Here is a 24,862-nt window from a genome sequence, read left to right as displayed (position 1 = left end):
GTCACTCTCTGGAATGGTAATGGGGTGTTTCAAAAAGGGGGGGGGGGGGCACTTTTTCAGATATGCCATTTAGGTTCAGTTGTCCAGTTAAAAACACATAACCACTGTTCAAGGGTAAATCACATCCTTTCCATGGTGCCATGCTGGGCTGAGGGATGCCACCACAGTCAGCCTTCAGAGAGACTGACATATCCCTCTACAACGAGGTAGCATTTCACAAACACAGACTGAAATGTGTTGACAAGCATAGTGTGGGAATCTACACAAATCCAGCATCGAAAGATATATATTTGTTTCTTGAATTCTTTCCATTGCCAGGGTTTTTTTTTTCCATTCAGGAGTTATTGCCTTGCAAAGTAACACCTTGTGTGAATAGTGTCTGCTAATGTTTAATGCTAACCAAAGAAGCTACACATTCTTGCCTGCATGAAAGGTTAGGCGAAAACATATTCATTCATGACTACAGGGAGGAAGAAAGACAGAAAGGAGAAAAAAAACACTACATAAACATTTTTCCGGATGCAATTTCGTGAGCAGGGGTCGATTTCCAAGTAGAAATCAGTCGCTCTGAGGAAACCATTTAGCCCCACTAAGTGCCAAATTGTATCCTTATTTTCCTGCTCAGGATCTGTGTTTCAAACTGGTGGTAAGCACCCTGCAATCTTTCACCCGATGACTGTGTAAACACGTCTTTAAGAGGGGAGGCATAATCCTTGTGTGGCCTTTTTTCGCTCTCTCCCTCTCTCTCTCTCCCTGTCTGTCTCTTTCTCTTTCCCTTTCTGCCTGTCTTTCTCTCCCTTTCTGTAGCTGTATGAACAATGATTCAGAAATCTTTAGAGAGAATGCAAACCAGCGGGTGGGTGGGAAGAGGTGATGCCCGGATAAAATCTGTGCTAACTGTACATCATTTGCAGAAGCACCAGTATTTTTTGACATGTGTTAGCCGCTGGTGTTGCTGCTAGCAGTGAAGGTGGTGTTAGTGGAGCAAGGCTCATACGGATACCCTTCACTGTATCATACGGATACACTTCACTTAACTGTAGCAGCCACAGTTAAGTCCTGGTTCGGTGTTGGACTGGGAAGAGGTCACAAACAGTAAACCTCTGAACACAGGAGGGCGCCTGGACTTGTAGAGTGCCATATTTTTCTGTGTGAGAGAGAGAGAGAGAGAGAGAGAGAGAGAGAGAGACTGGTAAAAATGTGTGTGTTATTTATTGCTTTTCTTACCATTTCAAATATTTAAAGTTCTAAACCTTAAGAGACAAAATTGTTATTTTGCAGAATCTCCAATAATATTATATAATATAAGACCAACAATTCTAGGGGAGAAAAAAAAACACTAGTACTGACAAACTTTGGCAACCTGGCAAAATATTTTTCCAAACTGGCTTTTTGGCCTTTACTTCTCAAACACTGGTTCGTTCTCTCTCTCTCTCTCTCTCTCTCTCTCTCTCTCTCTCAGACCTAAACCAAAACCACATTTATTTCTATTCTGATAGAAACGAAAATATGATTGACAATCCCAAGCCCAATCAACCCCCGATCTCTCTCTCTCTCTCTCTCTCTCTCGCAAACACACACACACACACACACACACACACACACACACACACACACACACACACACGCACGCACGCACGCACGCACGCGCACACGCGCGTTTCTAAAGAGAAACATATATACAGGAGAATGCGTTAGAGGAAAATGCGTTAGCTAAAATGGGCGACCTCTGCCCTGACGTGTACTGTACGCGCTTTATCAGAAACACATGTAGGCCTTTTCTCCCGCGCCACCGTTTCCTCTTCTTAAACGTCTTCACGCGAATTCTTTCTGTCAGTTTCTTTCGTATACAGTACCGAATACAAGCGCTCGAACTCACAGACAACTGTTTTAGTTTTTTTTTTTAGTTTTGGGAAACAGTCTGAACAGCGTGTTAAGATCCTCGTTTCTCTCCTCGCGGCATTAGTCTTTTAGCGCGCGCGTGCGCGTGCACCCTGGTTTATTATAAACACATTTCTGTGTTCATCTGGGAAGAGCACGTGGGCTCTCCGGAGGGGTCTGATGCTGCTGGCTGTGGGCCAACGTGTTTTGCCCACGGTCGAACTCATGCCTTTAAAAAGAATGGGGAAATTTAGAGTAGAGTAGGATGTAGAGAAAGTATTCTAGTGTTTAAAAGACATCATAAAACATGGTGCTCTTGATTGAGGATCAGCAAAAGAGTTATGACCCTTAAAACTAAATAATCCAAACCGTGATTACCTATAGTCCAGCGATATGGTGACAGGACTGGCATATGCAAAATATATACACTGTAAGTGGCACATATTTTTGTTATCCATTGTATCTAAATCGATTCCACTCATTTTCTGTCCAGACCTCCTCATGTTTACAATTTACAATTATGGCACATTATGGCACATTAACATTTATCGGCCCCGGGCTGATCAGAGGAAGAACTGACAAAGGCGCGTTATGTCCCGCAGAACCAGGTGAGCGGATATCGTCTGTCCCGTCTCACGGACCCATCTGCAAAAATAAACGCGCAGGAAACGACATGAAACCTCGCACGGGCTGACGCGTCTCTCACATACTGTCCCTCTGTGTGTTTAAGGCAGGAGGGTTAGGTTTATATGATCCTCCTGGAGCTGTCAGTTAACACTGCACATAATATTTTTAACTTTGTTTCCTTTTTTTAACTGAAAAAATAAATGAAAAAAGAAAAAAGTTATAAATGCACATAGTACTTTTAACTGGGTTTCCATTTTTTACTGAAAAAATAAATGAATAATAAATCATTATATATATATATATATATATATATATATATATATATATATATATATATATATATATATATATATATATAGAGAGAGAGAGAGAGAGAGAGAGAGAGAGAATTCAGAATAAGATGCTATTCATGGCATATATATATATGAATATATGAATAGCATCTCATTCTGCACTCCTTTAAGGACTGAACAAGGCTGAGAAACCTTATTAAATGCACATTATGGCTGGACCATCAAAACGACTCAATTAGATGATGAAATAGTGTGTGGAGAGGGTAAACAGCTGAGTACTCTTCCAGGAGATACGCATGTCTACTCACAATACCATCACACAGCTGGTGTCCCACACACACACACACACACACACACACACACACACACACACACACACACACACACACACACACACACACACACACTCAGCAGTGTCACTATATACCAGTGGCGGACTTAGCAATTTGGGGGCTCAAGGCAAAATTAGCTAGGGGGCCCATCAACATTAATATGCAAGAAATAAGTTAGCTAATCAGGGGGCCCCTACAGTGGGCTGCAGTGGGAGGGGCCCAAGGCAGTTGCCTAGCCACGCCTCTATTCAAAGACCGCCTCTGCTATATACACATACACTGTGCATGTGCGTCTGCTCCTATATTCAGACAGACAGTCCTGGTCATGCATGCTCTCACATTCTCACACTTACACACACAGCCTTCTTTGTGATCTAATCTCATTCCCCTCCAAAACCTCTGTAATCTCCCTATCACACTGTGGCTGTACTGAACCTGTACCCTGCACTGAAGCCTTTGAATCCCAACGCCTAAAGCACACTCCCCTCACTCAAAGCCCCTCCTCCTGTCTAAAGCCCCTCCCCCTTCTTAAGCACCTCCCCCCTTCACCCCTCTCTATCCCTATTTCATGCTTGCTGTAGTCCCATGAACGGCTCCATGTGCTGAAGCCATTTACCACGCTGCTCCCCAAAGCCCCATGAAAGCTGAACGGGGCGGACCGGGGCGATAAATCTTGCCGGCTGGATCCCGGGACGTGCTGATCGGGCCCCGGCAGCCGTCTGACGGGCCGAGGCCCACAGGAGATAGCAAAGCCAGCCCTGCTCTTCTTCTTCTGGCCAGATTCTCTCTCTCTCTGTCTCTCTCTCTCTCCCTCTCCTTCTGTCTCTCCTGGAGGGGGATGAGGGACTGACACGCAAGCCCCGAATGTGAATGGCACCATCTCTCACAAAGTTGGAGCAGCCGAGATGTTCGGGGAGGAGGGGCTAAACTGACCAGGAAGGAGAGATGGAGTAACCAGGTGAAGAGTGAGACTGATGGTTGGGTGTCTAAAGAGCAATAGGGTGCCTCTGTGGTGCAGAGGTCACGGGATTAAACTGCTATCAGCGTTGATAAAGCCCCTGATGTCAAATAGGCTCTCACAAGAGTAAATGTGAGCACTGTCTGTAACAACAAGTCACCTTTATGTGCGTGGGCCCCTTAATAACTGGCCTGGGGCTCAGGCTGTGAGAAGACCTGCCCCTGGGGCTCAGGCTGTGAGAAGACCTGTCCCTGGGGCTCAGGCTGTGAGAAGACCTGCCCCTGGGGCTCAGGCTGTGAGAAGACCTGTCCCTGGGGCTCAGGCTGTGAGAAGACCTGCCCCTGGGGCTCAGGCTGTGAGAAGACCTGCCCCTGGGGCTCAGGCTGTGAGAAGACCTGCCCCTGGGGCTCAGGCTGTGAGAAGACCTGCCCCTGGAGAAATCGGCCAAGGTCCGGTCACCCAGAGGCGAGAAGCAGCTGGACTGGTGATGCCTTCTGTGTGTTGTTACCTGACACAGGTCCACAGACTGAGCCCTACACACATTTCTAGCACTACACGGACACACACACACACACACACACACACACACTGCGCCTTCTGTGTTCACTCACAGCTCTACCATATATTCTATTTTTCTCGCTCTCAAGAAAGGATCCTTACCAGTATGTCTGATAAGTCAAAGCAATTTAGGATGTAGGACATTTCTTTAATAAAAAGACTGGATCCACGAGGACATGTCCACAGCCTCCTCCATTACTGCGGTGTCCAAACCAAAGGGGCTATCGCGTTACGAGGAAGCCAGGCGGGCCGCTCCGAAAACCTAGAAAACGCAGTGAGAAGAAGTCAATAGCCCCTGTCCCGGCACTCTCATTGATCCGCTGAAAGTAAGACACTGCACTAGAACTCACTTCTGACCAGGCTCTGGGGTATTATAACCGCACGTGCAAGCAAACACACCCACGCACGCACACACACACACACACCCCATGCAAGAAACGGCACTGGCAGCTGCATACAGCACAGGGGAGTAATCACATTTCACGTGTGATACGCAGGATCTCAAGACGTTGCGGATAAAAGGGCGGGTGTGTTGGGCGCTGGAGAGGCAGCCAGTCACTCTCATGCTCGCTATCTGCACACGGGAGATAATGTCACACGGCACCCCTATAGCTCCAGGACCAAATCAAATCACACCGAGACACTGTGACTTTGACTCTGGACAATGAAATCAGAGCTCATCTGCTATCACGGCACCGTCTGCGGAGACGCGAACCCAGCGGCTGTGTTGAGACGGGCGGGGGGGGGGGGAGGTACGCAGGTGGGGGGTATAACAGCACACACTGAAGTGGAGAGGGTGACTGGAAAAGGGGGAAAGAAAGATAGAAGTCCAGCAATCAAAGCAACAGAAAGAGAGAGAGAGCTCATATAGCAAGTCTGAACGGAAAATGTGTGTGTGTGTGTGTGTGTGTGTGTGTGTGTGTTTAGGAGGAAGCAGAGGAACAGACAGTAAGTGTTTTGAGCCGTCTGTCGGAGGGCAGTGTTGCTGTGGGTTGTGTGTGTGTGTGTGTGTGTGTGTGTGTGTGTGTTCAGTGTTGCTGTGGGTTCTGCTCTAGGTAAGACTGTGTGATGGGATGTGATAAGAGAAGGCGCCATGCTGCTCGGAGCTCTGACTGATGAGCAATCACACTCTAACTGATAAGAGACAAAGAACACACACACACATGCGCTCACACACACACACGTGTATACAAACATACACACACACACATATATACAAATATACACACAAACACACACACGCTTGCACGCACGCGTATACAGACACACATGCACTCACGCGTATACAAACACACACATGCGCACACACACACATACACACAGGGCCGTTCCTCATTAGACTTAGCCAAGATATCTAAAGGAAGAACCATTTCACACATGTCCATAAAGCCCAATGGAGAAATGAACAGCGGTCTCATTGGCCCCACAAAATGACAGAGAAACGCAGCAGAGACCAAGAGCACTCCCAGCCGCTACCGCTCCCCCGCACACACGACTCCACGACTCCGCACACAGCCCCACAGTCCCTCACGCACCCCTGTTTTGTCTCCCTGTCAGAACTTCCCGTTGTATCTCAGGCAGGAGAGTCATAGAGGTTGTAATTACCATAACTGTCCTAGGAAAAAAAAAGAACTCAAGGCAGGCCCCTTTGTGTTGGCCACACACTGCTCTGAAATGAAGACAGGATGACCAAAACAGATAAGATTTTATTGAATATCTTTAATCAAATTTTCCAAGCCATACACACGGTATATCCTCGACTAGTCTGACATGAGAGGGAGCTAACATAAAACATTACCCTCTGCCAAGGTGCAGTTGTGTTAGTACAACACGCTGAAGACATCGGTGCCGTTTCAGGTAAGAAATGGGTTTTGTCCATGTATGAATTTGTGTTTATGTTGATGACAAAGCTTAATGGGAAAAGTGAGGACAGGTGTCGTTAATTTAGCCAGTAGAAACTTCTGTTTGAAGCAACTCTTGCCTTCATTGAAAGATGGCAGCAGAGACACTGTGATTGGTGGCACCAAATGTTACACTGGGAACCTGTGCAGTCTGGCACATGCACATCTAGGCCTCCTTCTCCAGTGTTCTGGGCCAGTCAGCTAACGGAGGTTCTTTGCTAAATGGACGAGCACAAGATGGCCGATGTAAGCCCGAACCAGCTAAAACGGTCTGGCGTGTGTCAGCTCAAAAAGATGTCCAGCCTCTGTTGGCTGTGCGGTCGAACGTAAGTCGATGTGCTACTGGTCAAAGAAGGCAAACGCACAAAGACGGAGAATTTACAGTTGTGCCATGCAATTTATTTTCAATTCTGGGAAAGCTAGCATGGAGTAGCCTAGCTAAGCTAAAGACTGGGGAGCATTAGCCTCAGAAAGGGAGAGAGGGAGGGATGCAGAGTGGTAGAGAGAGAGAATAAAACAATTATGACTCAAGCTTTTCTCATGGCGAACAAGCTTTCATAGCCATGCAACAATTAGGTGACAAAGCACAGCCAGCATACGGATTTCTGACATTTGTGTTTGCATAATGCGTTCTCTGTGCAGATGGGCAAATTGAGCTACAGAGAGAGAGAGAGAGATTTTTACACACACCATCAATGTACAAGGTCCACAGATACAACAGATGTCTCCATCCAGTTGCATTCTTGTCTCACTCAGGCAGGCAGTCACTCATCCGTATCCCAGGGTGCACTGGGGCCACAGGTGGATGAACAGAACTGTGCCTTCCAGGTAAAATGCTCTCATTTGTTTACACTGATTCCATTCAGGTGTGTTTTGAGGTCACAGGAAGAAGTCATGTTGAAAGCTGAATTAAAAAGACAGCAGCCAGAGAACCAGCCGTGGAAGCTTTTAAGAAAACGTCCTGAGAAAAGCTCTCCTGTAATTAGGTCGCAAACTATTGTGTGCTAAGGTAAGATTGGAATTGGACCAAATGTCTGAAAATGGATTTAGCACTAATGCAATAATATAAACCCCACTTAAAATTAATTCAAATGCACAAGACAAGGGTAATGCTGTTCGCTGATTGTACTTCTTTTGTGAACAGTTCACAAGACTTCGATTTTGGCTGCAGTGTTGTAACTACAATAGTGAGGAAAACACATAATTAAGGCTTCAAGTGTTTCAAGTAGAATATTATGTGACTGCAAGGTACTATTTTGTGTGAATTGTGTGAACACTGAAAAAAGTTTCAATACAAGATGCAAATAGAAGATATAAAAAAGTATGAAATTGTACATTTCATTCCTAGATATTCTGGTATGGCCACACATTAAACTGCAGTCTCATCTTGGAGCCTATCTAGGAGCTTGTCGTGGTCATCGTCTAACATTACAGCTGGAGATTGGTTTTTTAAACACACATTAGCATCTGAGTATCTGAGTTAATCATCTTCCAGGCAAAAACTGCTTTGATTTCTCATGTGAGAGGACGGCTCTGTCTCCAGAACTCATCTAGTCCTCTCCGTTTAACCCTACCATTAAGCACCTTAATAACAGCTTCTCACTAGCGCACTACTGAAGCCTGGCGTTCTGTCAGCCACAGATCAGATTTCTCTGCTTTCCACCCTCTCATCCGTTACACAATGAGGCCTCAGTCGACAGCCGGGGTTTCTGGGATATGGTCGACTTTCACCAGCAGATGAGGAAAAGTTCCCACAGCCAAATATCTTAGAGTTTTATCATTCGTGGATGAATGACTATTGTAGCTTTTTTCCCCCTTACAACATGATGTTGATTTGACAGAATTTGAGGAAGTATATGATGAAAAGATGTTTTACGGTTGAAAATTGAGGACTAATTGGTCAAAGAATGAGACTAGTCAAAAGGTTTAAAACACTACAGGTGGCTATGTGTTCCTATACATGCATGCTCACATGCAATCTACACAAAGTTGGCTGGCCTGGGGAGGGGGACACTAATGATTTTCTTAGACCCTAATTGGTTTCAAATGATGCCATGGTTAAATGTTTACTGGACTGCCCTTGTTAGCACGTATAAGCATGTAAACGTGGCACACACTGCCGCCTTCTGTCATATCAGAAGCCTCCTGAGACCCAACACATAGAGACCCATTAGCACTAATTCAGAGAAATCTCTAGCCCATTATCCAGGAAAGCCACTCAGCTGGGCACAACATACATCACCTGAGCCTACGGGCTAGGCTAGTCTTGGCTAATTTTGCTCATATGGTTAGCATCACTTGGGAAATGCGCGTTCTGGCTTCGAAAGATTTCTCAGTCATCGGGCCTTTCACGAAGACGAGGCCAAGTCTTACCCTCTTGGACTTTCAGTCTGTGATCTCGACAATGACTCATTGAATTACATTTCGACTAGGTCAGGCTAATTGGGTTAATTTGAGGGCAGGGTTAATTCAATATCGGATGAGGGTAGTGCAGGATGGATGATGTTGTAAGTGACAGAGACCTCATTGACTGAGACAAATTAGACACAACAACGTTAGGCTACTTTACTCGTTTTTTTTTTCTGTAACACATTCTGTCAGTTCATCGTGAATTATACGATAGAAAAAGTATTCGTGAAAAACAGAGAAAAACATGCAAATTCTTTCTCCACTAAGGAAGATGTCTAGTCTTTCCTGCACAAAGTTCTGGACGTCTGATGCTTCGTAACCTTGTCCAAGCTGGCAGAGTCTCCACAATGGGACTACATATGGAACTGATCACTACACGGTAGCAGGAATCAGTTCCTGTCCGAAACTCCAGGAAAGGGGAGGTTGGGGGGTGGTTCTTTGCTTTTCATATTTCAGCTACAAAAGTGAATTTGAAGTTTTAAACACACTATGACTTCAAGGTGTGCACCAGAGAGTTTGCTACAACCTCTGATGAAGACCAGGGTCATGATCCACCGGGAATCTGAAAACCTTACAGAACATCTTCTGAGACGATGTTAGCACTGTCAATTAGCACTGTTCATTTGCATAAACTCGATTTCCAATTCAAACACGTTTCTTCCTCCCACTGCACTACACACACTGCAGGCCGGTATCATCAACCTACCAGTGCTTCAGGACTGCGTGGTGCAGATCTTCTCAGATCTTCTCTAGCCTGTCTGCCCAAACCAACAGCCGTGTTCTCAAACATGTTGCTTAGCAGCAGCTTTACACTTCTCACTTCCACTTTTTCAGTGCCTACACAAACAATCATAAAAGCGTTAGTGTAAATGTAACAATGCTTTATACTGATATGTTTTCAATGTGCATTTTTTTTCTCTTAACCTAAAGCAGTGGTTTTTTCTGCCGTGCCCCCCTTTAGTAGATGAGAATATTCCCCCCCCCCCTCCCTATTGACTAGGGATGCACCGATTCATGTTTTTCACTTCCGATACCCATTCATATATCTGAGGCTTAGTATCGGCCGATAGAGTAAAACAGTGCTGAATCGACTTAAAGCATTTTTTTTTTAACACAGACATACTGAATTACACGTTTATTGAAAACTCTGCACCAGTATAGCACACTTAAACACACATAAAAACATGTAAAAACAACACAACTTGCATTTGTTCAGTCAGGGCAATTATGAATATAACATTCAATGTAAAATACCAAAGAACCTGAAACAGACAGAAACAATAGGTTCACATCTTTGGTCAAACATGAAAAAAATAAACTGCAAGAAACCTTTGAAATGGTTCAAGAATTCTAAATATCATTTAAAATAAATAAGGAGATGAAATAAGAGAAACAGCAATACATATGCGGCTAATTTGCTAGCGTTGACATCACGCAGCACAAAGCATGTAACGGCCAGAAATATGTGTACTGTCTCTTTAAGGGAGCGAGTTGAGCGCGCGTATGGAATATTGTTGTTTTTTTAGCTTTCTGCCGTAGACCGAGTCAGACCACTGCTCTTTATTTTATTTCTGTAAGTAACGCATTAAATGAGCTTTGGACAACTCACCAGTTCATGTATGAACAGTCAAGTAGTGCTGGAGCCCAGGTTTAATTTGGTCAACCAGCAAATAAACGGACTAAGTGTAATACCACCAGCTCGAGTATGAGTCAGTGATTCACCTCTCCTCTGTGTGCTTCGTGTTTCGCTGGTCTGTTAACTGTTCAAGTTTTCTGTACAAGCATAGAATTAGACTGAATAGATCTGTTTTTATGGATCGGTCACATTGTCACCGGTCCCCGATCTAGATTTTTTTCAGATATTAATATCGGAATCGGTGCATCCCTAATTGACACATGTGCACATGTTTTACTTCCAAGCTCCCCGCCCCACCCAGGGGACACGCCCCCCACTTTGGGAACCACTGACCTAAAGGTTTTTCTACATAATGTGTACAAAAGTGTATAACTTTGGATTGAGGATTTAACATCAAAATTATGTCTGTCTCAAAATTATGACTGGGTTGGTCGGTACCCTGGTATGATTCTTCTTATTGACAGCCGAAGTGGGTCAGTCTGTACACTGGTATGATTCTTCCCGCTGACAGCCGGAGTGGGTCGGTCTGTACCCGGTGTGATTCGTCCTGTTGATCGGATCATCACTGTACCACCCTTTAATACACTGCTAAATGTCTGAAACATTTTGGACAGGCTGTAATTAGCCCAGTGCGTGCTGACCGTCCCAGTTCTTCTGATTCTTCGACCAAGTTGTCATGACTGGAAGAACAAGAAGCCAGAACAAGCAATGAGTGTTTATTAATCTTGGCTAGATTCTGGGAGAGAGAGGGAGAGAGAGGGAGAGAGGGAGAGAGAGAGAGAGAGAGAGAGAGAGAGAGAGAGAGAGGTTTGTATGTGTGAGTGGAGCAGTGGTGAGTGAGGTGAACAGTAAGAGAAATGCTGCTAGCGTTAGAATCCAGATAAGAGTTTTCACGTAAATACCTGCGCCATTATTATGACGGTTGTTAGGTTAGGATCGGAGCCTGGCTCCGGTTCAGGAACACCTCAGGAAAAGGTCTGCCCAGAAACATCTGATTCAAGCCTCATGGCTGCCGGTTCAGATGCTAGCACTAGCTTTAGCCTCCGGCAGCAGGAGATACTAATCAAGCACTCAGGGAGAGGGACAGGATGTTGGGCAGGGGTGGGATGGGTGGGAGGGGTGGGGGTCACAAAGTGCAGCACGCCACTTCCTCTCCTCTCCCGACTTCCGAAAAATTACGTTCTCATATCAAAGCGCAGCAGATATGGGGCAGATAGTAGAGCCGGAGGATCGTTGATGTGGAGGAGAGCCCTCCTTGAATAATAAACTCTCTCGCTGGCCTGCTGAGGACCGGAGGGGGCGGGAGGCATGAGACAGTGTCTCATGGACTCAGCGGGACGCTGTAAAACTACCAGTGAGTGGCTGAGGTTTTAGGGAAACTGAAGGACAGTGCCTGTGCTATTCTTCGTGGGTCAGGTAAGGGCCAATTTAAGGAGTTCATTTGATCCATAAATTACCCAAAGAACTCAGTATCACCATATTAAAGCACAGATACTAGAAAATGATAGCCAAATAGATCACGGTGAGTGGGGGAAATATAGACCTCCTTACTGTGACCCAGATGCACCAGCAGCTGTCTGGCTAGCGTGGAGGATATTCTCCTCCAAGTTCCGTTATTTTTGGATCAACATGCTTATGAAATAAATCCAGGAATAATATAGTTTAAATGTACTATTTTATGGAATACATAAAGCTGTAAAGTCCAATTACAAATCAGGTATGCTGAAGTGCTTACGGTATTACCGAACCTATTAAAAGGCTGAGGGGGAAAACATGCGTTGCAGTGGTTTGGAATTGGAGATCTGACCCGGAGTGCTTCCTTAAACCACGGACCACACCACTGGTTTTCCGCACGCACTCTCACGTCTGTCCACCTTTCAAGGTAGGCAGGTGCTTTCAAGGTAGCTCAGGAGAGCTGTTTCACTGATAATCTCTCCTGAGATTCCTGCATTTGAATGGCCTCATATGTACTGGAGGTTCAGAAGATCTCATTCCAGCAGACGCAACGCAACTTCAAAGGAAGAGACTTGAGAAACATCCTGTAGTGGTGCTCCCTTTCTTAAGATGCTTATGGGACTAATGTAATAGACTAAGCTACACAGCCAGACTAAGAAAAAGAGCAGATGAGAGAGAGAGAGAGAGAGAGAGAGAGAGAGAGAGAGAGAGAGAGAGTGGTGGAGAAGGAGAAATGCAACACGTCCTTGGGAGGATGCATACAGTGAGTCGTTTTCCTGTATTTATCCTCCACCAGCAGAGATAGTGCTACAGCCGTAAACTGTTTATGCTTCGCAACTGCCATCTCCTCTCAGAAGAACAGCGGTGGAGTTTTTCCTGTGCGAAGCATTGCTCAGAAACAAGGCGCTCCATTCTCGCGGGCGAGCATTATGTCCTCACTATTTCAACATGTATTTACAGACCACGTACAAATAAACAAACACTGGCAAATCTAAACTCTCTGACTCCTCTATCCTCTCTCTCCCTGTCTCTCTATCCTTCTCTCAACCTGTCTCTCTCCTCTTCTTTCTCTCTGTCTCTCTCCTCTTCTCTCTCCCTGTCTCTTCTCTTCTCTCTACCTGTCTCTGTCAGTCTCTCTCAATCTCTCCCCATCTCTCTCCTTCTGTCTCTGTCTTTCCTTTTCTGTCCCTCTCTTTCTATCTCTCTATTGCTGGCTCTCTCACTCACCTTGAGTCTACTGACTCTTATGGTACAATGACTGTGGCTTAAAACGGCGATATGCCTCCTGTAATATGGTAAATGGCGATATGCCTCCTGTAATATGGTAAACGGCGATATGCCTCCTGTAATATGGTAAACTGCACTTCTGTGGGGTCAGAACAGCTGCCTATAAGAGTGAGTTTCATTTGGCTCCCTGGTGACATTTAAAGAGGGATTCCTCATTTTAATGTATATTTTTCAATTCCTAATATCCATTGCGGAGAGCAGGAAAATACATATTCTCTCTCTCACACACACACACACACACACATACAGAGAAATAGAGATCTGTATTTTGTATGTATAGATATGTCATCACAACCAAGAGCATTAACAGATAACTGCACCGTTCTCCAAAACAGACCCACACAGCAGAGAGCAGGGGAGAAAGTTGGCTTGTCATCCCCTCATGTCTGTTCAGATAGGTAAAAAATGGTTTTGGTTAATGCCTGTAGTCTGTACTCCCACACACAACTCTCTCTCTCTCTCTCTCTCTCTCACACACACACACACACACACACACACACTCACTCACACGTATTCACACCCACTGGCTCTGTGCTGATCACTCCAGCATCACACGGCTCGACTTAACCCTTGTGTAGGCAGAGAGGGGGGAGGGGGGCAGACCTGGGGGGGGGGAAGCATCGTAGCCCTGCGGAGCCCTGCTAGCGTCCTGGAGATGAGCCCGTACACGAGGAGCAGATGGGAGTGAAGGGGCTGGTGGGGTGGTGGAGACGTGAGAAGGGAGGGTTCAGAACCGGAGAAGTCCCTCCAGATGTGCTGGCCTGGGGCCCCGGCCGGGCCCCCGCCGACCGCCTCGGTCGAGCCGCGACAGGACCGGGGTGGCGCAGCGCGTGCATTCCAGCATGTTCCGGCGCTGGCCGGGGAGCGCTTCTGGTGCGTGACACACTGGACCCCGATGTGTGAGCAGGAAGCAGGCATGTCAAGGCTGCGATCCTTCAACATCCGATTGGTCGGGACAGAGTTATCACTAAAGGGGGAAGACTGTCTGGCTTGGGCTGGTGTGCACACACACACACACGCATGATCATGCAGAGTTGGCTCTCGGGAGAGCAGAGGTTCTCTGCGGAGGAGTGTGAGGATCCGTGCAGCTTTTGCTGTATGTGTCTAATGATAAATTTACACTTTTACAGCTCGGAGGAAAGGGGAGAATTCTGGCAGCATGGTTGAGCTGAAGTGAGAAGATGAAGAGGTCTGAGGTACAGGAAGAAGAGTGTGTCTGCCCCCCACTACCTCCCTGGGAGACCCTGTAGCCTTACACCATATATTCCATTAGAATCAGTACGAGAAAGACTTCAACAAACTCTTGTCATAGATATCGCTGCCTCTGCAGGATTACACAATAGGTGATCCATCTCTGCAGGATGTGAAAAAGGACTTCAGGCAAGCAAAAAAAAAACCTGCATAGCAAAAATTCCCATCATGCACATGGGTACCAGCAGGGAGCCTGTCTGGTGCACCTCTGCGGCGTTTCCATGGCGCCTCACGTGGCATCGCTAGCGTGCAACAGCGCCACGCCAAGAAAAATTCAAGAGGAAGACCTTGCTAGTGGAGCTGCTGCTGTTGGCATGGCAGCGAGTGTGAGCACGCTCAGAGAGGAGGAGAAGAGACGGGGCAGGACGCTGGAGGACGCAGACAGCGAGATCTCGCATGCTTTGGCCGTCGTTTCCCTGACAACACCTGCTGCAGCTGTGAAGGAAAACATTCTCGGAGCTCTTTGTTCACTAATAAGGGCCACGGGCAAAAGAATGAGTCAGCAAATAAATAAGACTGTATGAGAAAGAGAGAGATAAGAGTGTGGGAGAAAGAGAGAGATGGATTGTGGGAGAAAGAGATAAAGGGACGACAAACATCAGAAGAAAACCCACAATGAGAGAAGCAACTGTCTTTGCGTTATGAGAGTGAGGAAGAGATGGAGGGAGAGAGAGACATTAGATCGTTAACTCACTATGCCGGGTTCACCATTATCGAGCAGTGGCGGCTTTGCCGTCAATCGCACAACACTCGTCACTTCTGCCCTTCAATGTTAGGGCACTTACACACACGCACGCACGCACACACCTACACGCCGACGCGTACGTGCAACGTACACAGACGCGGGCCCCCGGCTTCTGAGGGCCCTTCACGTCAGAAAAAGCTCTCCGCCCCGGGCCTGCAGCGGGCCTGGCGGCCTTTGTTGTGCAGGGGGGGCAGGACAGGAAGTGCAGGGGGAAGCAGCCTGAAAAGCCATAATGGCACTTCAGACCAGGGAGGTGGGGAGGAGGAGAGGGAGGTGGGGTCTTAATGAATATAGCATCCTCCTCTCCTCGAGAAGGGCCCGGCGGAGATTAACCCTCTCCACGCCGGGTCACTCACCTCAGCCACCGACACCTGAGGCAGCGGGCCTCACCGTAGAGCCGGCGTCCAGGAAAGAACCCGGAGACAAACGCGATAACGCGGTAAATGCCGAAGGGAACGCCCCACTCCTGTTCACAGGTGGAGAGCGTGTCGCGTCTGGATAACGGGTGGGCGGGGCCAAACTTCAGGATGGAGGAGATAAAGGAGCATCTTTGGTGTGGGTTTGTGGGGAGGAACGGCGAGACCACGGCGCTGGTCGATCTTCCTCGTTGTCCCGGGAAAGTGACCTTTGTTGGGCTCCTGCAACACTTTCAACATTTGCAAAGAAATGTCCAACAGAGCACTGTAAGGGAGGCCAGCGCTCACAGACATGATGAAAACCAAAACTAAAACACTGATAATGCAGTGCAGAGATGCGTCTGTATTGATACCGTATGCTACGGGACTGCGTGAGAGCGTTGGCCTGCTGACGCTCTGTAGGTTAATATTAGAAATGTCTCAGCTCGGCATTATCAGGCGTGTCTCATCTCATCTGAAACTCACCAACATCCCCCAGACACCTTCAGCTGGCATATAAACACGTCGGATGCCAAACCACATCTCATCATGCAGAAGCTTGTCATTCTGATACAAGTCATACAGCTACGGACCGCGGTGTCCAAAAACCTTTCAATCCTTCTTGATTCAAAATTACTGTCACATTCAATGTGACATGTTTTAGCGCAACATAAAATATTAAAGCGCGGTAAAAACACGTGGGACCTCCAACGTTAGAATCCAGCAACAGTGATGGAGGCCTACTGTCTGAAACTTCGTATGAAAAAGTCAGTGCCACATAAAAAGAGCGCAAAGCGTGACTACGACTACACGCCCGCGGGTTGTGGGCTGGTTCGCTCTCAACTGGACTGGAAATACAGTTATAGTCAGCAAGCAGCACAGGCGCTTTAAAACCCACGCAGAGATGTAATCAATAAGTCCTAGCATGTGGATCTGATCAAGAGCGCATAATCTGATAACAGCGTCGTACTTAGGCAAATTGTGGCAACCGCGCTGATTATTAAAGTCATGAAGGACGCTGCAGCCAGAAAGCAATTACCTGTCGAGGACATTTCGCCGCGCGCCCGTCGCTCACGAAATCCTCACGAGCGTCCAAGGTCACCAAGGGCTCAACAAATTCACCGATTTGGTCCCCAAATTCATTCATTGAGATGAAAATATAATTTATTTTGATTCGTTTATTTTTAATTTCTTTGGCTGTGTTAATTTGGGTTTAAGTATGTTGCATATTTCAATCAATATAAAACGTTGATTTTAAAATAAAACAGATTACATTTTTTACATTACTGTTATATTCTAAATATTCTAAATAGTTAAATGTATTGGGGTAAAAAAATAATCAATTTAACTTAAACAAATTTTAATTATAAATTTTTTATTAAAAAAAAACTTTTTGCAAGAAGCAACGTTACGGTAAACCATAAGATTTTGCCTCTGATCACCAAAATATGTGATAAGAATCAGTGTCAGAAACTGCCACGTGGGTTTCCTGCAAGTGTGTGTGTGTGTGTGTGTGTGTGTGTGTGTGTGTGTGTGTGTGTGTTTCAATACCTAATAGCTTGTTGAATCACAAAACATAACACTGGAACCAGGAAGCAGTGTTAATAGCCCCGTGGAAGCACATTTGCCCTGTGATACGTCAACATTTCGTTATAACGACATAGTTCTGCGTTGAAGATCAAAGAGGGAAGAGGTTCACGATATGAACGCGGAGACGGTGGTGTGAGGTTCTCGCATCTGCAAACTTACTGCATTTTTCCATATTCCATAAACACAGTAGAAGAAGAAGAACAGACATCTTTGGGACATCCCCAGTAAGACAAACAGCTGTTTAAACATTTTCCAGATATTGGCTCCATTTATCTAAAGCAGGACTTCAAACGGCAGGAGCAAGTAACTTGTATTTGCCTAACTTGGAGCCCATTAACGAACCCCAATAAAAATCAAACGACCTCATTCAGCGTCACTCTTTTTTAAATCTAATCCGAGTTTTGCTGATATTTGGGACTACTTTACTCAGACCGTGCTGCCCTGCAGACAAATGTCTGACAGGCTCGGGTTACTTTACCTAAACGTGACCGCTCCTCAAAACCGATACCGGGCGCGTTTATCCAAGTTATGCCCGGAAATGCCCTCCCTGTGTCCGAGTCCATTAAAGCGCGAGGGGAAAGCCGACTTCCTTGTCCAGGATTTCCACAGAAATCAGGATTAAATGTGGAATCTTGGCTGTTGAGATTAAGAAAATTAAAAGAATATGGATGTTTTTTAAAAGCTTGCGTAAATTTGTGTAAATTATGTTGTGTAAATTATGATAGCATGACGTTTATGTGTGTGTGTGTGTGTGTGTGTTTTGGAGGAGCTGAAGTGTTAAAACAGAAACACAAGTCCCATGTTTCCACTGCCACTGCGACAGATAACATGTTCTAGTTTCTAAGACGCTGAACCTATGACGGCCCATATGGAGATCCATGAACATTGGGCATTTTTTGTGTTAACGTAAACAACCAAGTGTCAAGAACCACGCAAACATTAGACTGAGTCCTATTAACTTGACTCAATCCTATTCAAACTAAATATTTAGAGAAACAATGACAATTATTTATTTTTTATTTGTCCAAACAAAACAACATTGTTATCATCTCTGTGTCAGCACTGTAACAAGACTGACATGGCGAGGCCAGCTAGTCTGTCCGGAGCACTGGGGGTAAGCCAACAGTGGTGGGTGGTCTGGTCCCCTGTCCACGAGCTTCCAGCTCCCCTCCCAGGTGGTTGGTAGGAACGTCCGAATATCCCCATGCCTCTCTCAGCCCATCACGACAGCAACGGGACCTCACACCTTTCACAGATAGATACTATACGATGAAAGATGCATCTGATACAAATGTAGTTATTTTGGTCAAATGTTTGCTTTGTGTATTGGTTTATCTAGTGAAGTTAGGTGAGGTAATTCAGGAAAAGCATGTACAAATTTGATATGGATGGGAGAAAATATGACATTTCTACATGAAAACCTACTGGGCTGGTGCCAGGGCCCTTTGGCCGAATGGAAAGGTACCACATTAGGCCACAATAAAAAAAATACCCAATGTTCTAAGTGTTTTTAGAGCCATTGTCAGTCCCAGAGCTGTAGAAACGTTGCACAGCAATTTTTACCACCTTTGCATAAGTAAACACAGCACTCCAAAGTATCTCCCAGGACCGGCTTCACATATACATAATGATATACAGTAATGTAATAATTCATGATGTTAAATACGACCCAGCCTATTGGGCTACAAAATCAATGTCAAGATCATTATTTTGGCTTCATCAAATATCCTGCAGGCATGCTTTACAATGTGCAATGTGTGTAAGTTGGTGTCTAAAAAAAAAGACACATGGGGACTTGCTAATATTTTTCCATCCTTTGTGGTAATATAATATGATAAAAGAAAAAAAATGGAAAAAAGAGAAGATCTTAGTGTGTTTCTGCTCCAAGGTTCTGGCTCCATGTAAACGAACTGAAATGTCTGGCAAGTTTGGAGCACAAAAGGCTGGGAAACAATCTCAGCTCCTGCTCCGTTTTTCTTTTTAGCACTTAAAACGCCGCGCACAAAATGTGCACGCTGGACAACGATTTGGGAGAATTGTCTTGTTTTATTTTGGAGTACAAGAAACAGGCACACAGCATGTTTGAATTATCCGAACCATCTCAACCAGCCTCTTCACCGGGCTGCCAAGTGCTGCCTTGTTTTGTGTGTTTTCCTTCACGAGAACCGAAGGGTCAGTGCACGATTTGGTTAATATTTTTGGAACATATTTTTATGTAAAATGTGAAAAGTAGAGATACTAAGGGCGCTTCTACGGCTCCTGGTTTGCGTGTTGCCAGTGAGAACACGTGGATTCTCTTAACAGCTCCAGCACAATCTTGCTATTTGCAAGTTTTTTTTTTTTTGCTGTTGTTAAAATGTTAAAGCTCAGTGTAATTTAACCCAGTGCATGTTCCATTATGAATTGAACAAATATTTTCTTGTACATCATAAACATGACAAACCATATTAATAGAATAACAGATGAATTGGAATTGCTGCCAAAGTTCTTGCTGTCTACTGTTATGTTACTGTTAGTTAACCTTATATTCACACAAATGAGGACGATGAGTGTCCCCCAACGTGCTCGCGGGTCTTCTGAACGCCACAGATGAAGGTTAACGAGCTCTGGTTTCACAGCCCAAAGGGTCACAGTGTTGGTGGGTTTTAAAGAAGAGAGCGTCTGGCGTCTCAGGCCGGGCCGGTCCAGGCTGCTCGGACCTCGGCTGGTGTTGTGTCCTCTGTGTCCTCTGTGTCCTCCACCACAGCCGGTCCACAGGCCCCTCCTCAAAATGGCGACCCTGTTTCACAGTACGGCCGAGGTGGAACGTTCCAGCCATATGATATCACCGGGCTCCGGCTGGTAATTAATACAGGGTGAGGGAAAGTGTTGGTGGGAGTAACCAAGGGGTGGTGGGCTACTGCCAAGCCCTGCGGGTGAAGCGATTACGGTGGCTGGATGCTGCTTTTGCTGCAGTGCTTTAGTACCAAATGTTCTCCACTGCCCAAGCCTCTGATAAGCCATGCTCACATTACTAGAATGGCAAACACGAAGAACTTAAATATCACGTCACACACGACACACAACATGATCATATTCATACACTGATAACAAATGGATATGATAGCAGTGATAACAAATGGAGCATTTAAAGTGCCATAACCAACTATAAACTTTTTATTTCTTGCCTCAGCAAAGAGTAAATGATTATACAAATAAATTAACAAAGAAATAAATTCGGACTCAAACATGTAGCGGGATTGTATTTAATGAAGCTGTGTTACCACTCAGTGTTTAGGTTCACAATGCCTCTATTTTTGGCCTTGAGAATGGCAGCGTATACACTACTGAGCCCTCTGCTCAGGGTTCTGTTCAGGCCACAGGGAGACGGGCGGTATCTTCAAAACTAAACCCAACCACAAACGAAACCCACCTGATAAAAATCTCCACAGATATTCCAGCCATGCAGCAGGGACAAAAGGCGAGATGGCGTGGGGTCAGGAGGGACGGCGGGGTGGGGGGGAGGACGACTGCGATTATGGTTCTCAGACGGCGGCGTGCTATAAAACAACCCTGTCGCTGTCACTTTACCCTGGGCGTCTTCGGCCGGGACGGGGGTGTGGCCTCCGCCGAGAGGGGAGCGGAGTCACGAGACCTTTCATCCAGGCCTGGAGCTCCGTCTGACGGGATAATTGGACCGGTCCCTCTAGCCAGGAATGGTCCTGGAACGCTGAGTTCTTCCTCAATCACCTTCCTCAGTTGCTTGGGGCTGGACAAGGCCACGGCTGTGTACTGCATTGTGGATTTGATGAAAGGAGATCTCAACCGTGGCTCTTGCTAAACATACACTGGGCACCACATTGTGATTGACTGTGAAAAGGCTTTGACCATTGTTGTTTGGGGTAGCTTCCCCTATGTCAATTTACATCAACAAACCACAGCACTATTCCATATTAGAGGCTTGTTAATATGAGTTAATGTGAGTCACAAAGCAAGCTCTAACCTTAGACATATGCCAACAATCCTGCTTCACCCTGAACGCTGCAAGCAAAACAAAGCAGAAGCCTAAAAAACATGGATCCGCCCACCCGCCCGCCTCCGTTTCCGAGCCTGTTGCCAGATAAACAAAGCCTGGAGTGTGTCGTGACATCCAAATGTGGCCTTGGTTACCGCTCTGCCATTGGACGGCTGACTCACCTGGGTTTAGCTCCTCGCTGCGCATTGAAGAACACTCTCAGCCAGTTGGTTTTTTTGGCGTGACATTAAAGGTAAATTTGATAGATGGAGTTTGTGAGGTGTGGGGCAGCTTTGGGTACTTACATATCCTTCTAGGGGTGGTGATGGTGTGTGTGTGGGGGGATTGTCGTCAGCACATCGAGGGCCCTTAGCAAGCAGAGCTATGGAGATTAGGCCCCGGGGCCTGTCCGTCCGTCGGAATGCCTTATCTGGCCTGCAGTGCACTCTGGGATAGATAAGGGTCCTCTCTGGACGCTGGACACCCTCCCTCTCAACTGTTTGCTGGACCACATCAAAGAGTGGACGCACGAGCAGGCCAGCTGCGCTAGTCATTGACAAATTAAGCAGAGGTTTCTCTGGTCAGGGATGGTCCTGATACACACACACAGACGCACACATGCATGCAAACACACACACACACACACACACACACACACACACACACACACTCTCCAGAGCTTGTAAGCGAAGCGTCCAGTGCCATTTTGTACTGCCTGAAGGTGTTTTAGAGAGTAATTACTCCTGGATAATGACAACCAACACAGGGGCAGCTGTAAACAGCAGGAGGCTTGTAAAGTGGCTGTGAGCAGTGGAGGTGCGAGTACTGCTAGTGGCTAGCGGCCTGGCCCACCCAGCCACCCAGACCAGCCTTACACCTCCCAGACCAGCCTTACATAACCCAGACCAGCCCTACACCACCCAAACCAGCCCTACACCACCCAGACCAGCCTTACACCACCCAGACCAGCCCTACACCACCCAAACCAGCCTTTCATCACCCAGACCAGCCTTACACCACCCAGACCAGCCTTACATAACCCAGACCAGCCTTACACCACCCAAACCAGCCTTACACCTCCCAGACCAGCCTTACATAACCCAGACCAGCCCTACACCACCCAAACCAGCCTTACACCACCCAGACCAGCCTTACACCACCCAGACCAGCCCTACACCACCCAAACCAGCCTTTCATCACCCAGACCAGCCTTACACAACCCAGACCAGCCCTACACCACCCAAACCAGCCTTTCATCACCCAGACCAGCCTTACATAACCCAGACCAGCCTTACACCACCCAGACCAGCCTTACACCTCCCAGACCAGCCCTACTTAACCTAGACTAGCCCTACACCACCCAAACCAGCCCTACACCACCCAGACCAGCCCTACATCACCCAGATCAGCCCTACACCACCCAGACCAGCCTTATATAACCCAGACTAGCCTTACACCACCCAGACCAGTCCCACACCACCAAAACCAGCCTTACACCACCCAATCCAGCCTTACATCACCCAGACTAGCCTTACACCACCCAGACCAGTCCTACACCACCCAGACCAGCCCTACACCACCCAGACCAGCCTGACATAACCCAGACCAGCCCTACACCACCCAAACCAGCCTTTCATCACCCAGACCAGCCTTACACCACCCAGACCAGCTTTACACCACCCAAACCAGCCTTACATCACCCAGACTAGGACGGCTTCAGCTCATCCATGTCTGACTGCTGAGTTCCCTAGAGGCTCATGTCAGATATATGCACACACTACGCACTCTACACACACACACACACACACACACTGGGCCTGAAGTGGTTGATAAGAGGAGTGAGGACATATATCACTTGCTGTACAGCACAGACGGCCGGAGACAAAGGCTCTATGTTTCGAACATGTCCGTTCAACACCAGCATCACCTCATGCTGGAACTGACATCGACGCCTCCAACCAACACCACCTTGGGCAAAACTCACCTAAATTCTGAACGACCCAAACTGAACCTGCCAGTGCGTTGATGTCAGCCAGTAACATCACTGGCAGACCACAGACTGTGTCTTGTGTCTATTTATAACACCTTCCCTCTCCACCACCTCCCTAGCTGGAGGATCCCTCCCCTCCACCCCCCGCGCACCCTCCACCCCCCGCACACCCTTCACCCCCCACACACCCTTCACCCCCCGCTGCCTCTGAAAGTGTTGATTGTTCAGCACACAATGCGGCTGACGATCTGTTTACAGACGGAGTTTCCCTGAAGAGAAAAGACTCACCTGGCTACTAACACTTACAGTAAACAACAGATATAAAAATAGGTTAATCTCGCAGTTTGGGGACAGTAAGGATCTTATTCCGGGCCTGCCAGGGCGAGGGGGAGCTGACCTATTGCCCTCGAGACTTTTATTCTATTAAAAGAGCAACTGAAGGAAGTGCTGATCACAAAGCTGTTCCACTTGTGCCGATGCACGACTGTATAAGTAAGAGCTGTTTTTTTTTCAAGCTGACCGCTAATGGAACACAGAGCAATAGGCTATAATGGTGAGTGCTGTACTGTCTGCATGTGCCTTTGCATGTGGCCTTGGGTATGAGTGTATGTGCAGAACGTGGCTTTGTCTGGGCCCGTGAGATCCAGGCCGGACTACACTCCAAAAGACTTCCGGATGGCTTCCTGTGTTGTCCCAGGAACAATCTCTGCTTAAAGCCCCTGCACCTTAGATTAGCATGTTGTACAAAGTGCCTCGATGTGTCACAGATAAAGAGATGTAAGATGTGGGATAGGATGACTGTATATATGCACACACAAACACTGAATATACTCAGTCCAGCCTCCATCAGGGAAAACCCCTTTACAGTGAATAGATACCCTCTTTCCATAGGGAAACTCAGTTTAGACCCCAAATTCGATTTTCCCAAAAGGTTTGAGAAGACCCAATAATGGGAAAGTGGATGATCATTCAGAGCCGTGTTGCTTACGTCAGAGCATGACCTGGACGAGAAGTTGTGACTGAAAATAAAACGACGAGCTGTTCGCCATTTTAGCCGACGAGTGTTTATCACTGCGTCTCCATCCCCGATGCTAATCGTTTGGCAGCTGGAGCGTGTTTCGTCTGGACATCAACGCCTTGATTTTCGTACATAAAGATACTTGTGCCGAAGCCTGCAGTTGTAAAAAATGTTAGCCTTCCCCAAATGCCTGAAAAAAGCTGTCTCTGCTAAATTTACGACTCCCACAAATCAATTAAAATTTTCTTTTGGAGAGAGCGCTGGCTTGTTTCTTCTTGTCTTTCTTATAGAAAATGACATGTCTTGGACTATGAAAAGTATTTTAAACAACACTGTGGTTTGTCAAGAAAAAAGGCCTATTCTTTCTAACCATGAGAGCTGCACACATGAATGTGTTTGTGCGTGCGTGTGTGTGTGTGTCTTGTCTTTTGACAGTATTTAGAATACACAGAAAGATACAGTGAGGATGAAAGGGTTTCACAAAGGCTGATTTCAAGTTATCGTCAAAAGGCAGAGTGCTGGTAAACATCGCAGTGCTGGGT

At 46.5% G+C, this 24,862-nt stretch overlaps 1 long non-coding RNA gene across 2 annotated transcripts; it reads right to left on the bottom strand.

The window, feature by feature from the left end:
• Positions 1 to 943: 943 nt before the first annotated feature.
• On the bottom strand, positions 944 to 17,844 carry LOC143518495 (uncharacterized). Of its 2 annotated transcripts, none has more exons than XR_013132216.1 (4): positions 17,797 to 17,844; positions 11,034 to 11,275; positions 9,666 to 9,796; positions 944 to 1,147 (listed from the first exon to the last, which is right to left on the bottom strand). It is a non-coding gene; the product is annotated as an uncharacterized LOC143518495 (long non-coding RNA). The 2 variants fall into 2 exon arrangements; XR_013132217.1 differs by lacking the exon at positions 17,797 to 17,844 and adding an exon at positions 17,478 to 17,641.
• Positions 17,845 to 24,862: the final 7,018 nt, after the last annotated feature.

The sequence above is a fragment of the Brachyhypopomus gauderio genome, chromosome 7 (genome assembly GCF_052324685.1).
Source record: "Brachyhypopomus gauderio isolate BG-103 chromosome 7, BGAUD_0.2, whole genome shotgun sequence".
Taxonomy (NCBI): domain Eukaryota; kingdom Metazoa; phylum Chordata; class Actinopteri; order Gymnotiformes; family Hypopomidae; genus Brachyhypopomus; species Brachyhypopomus gauderio.
The sequence above is the reverse complement of the archived record's forward strand: the minus strand, read 5'-3'. Positions and strand labels throughout refer to the sequence as shown.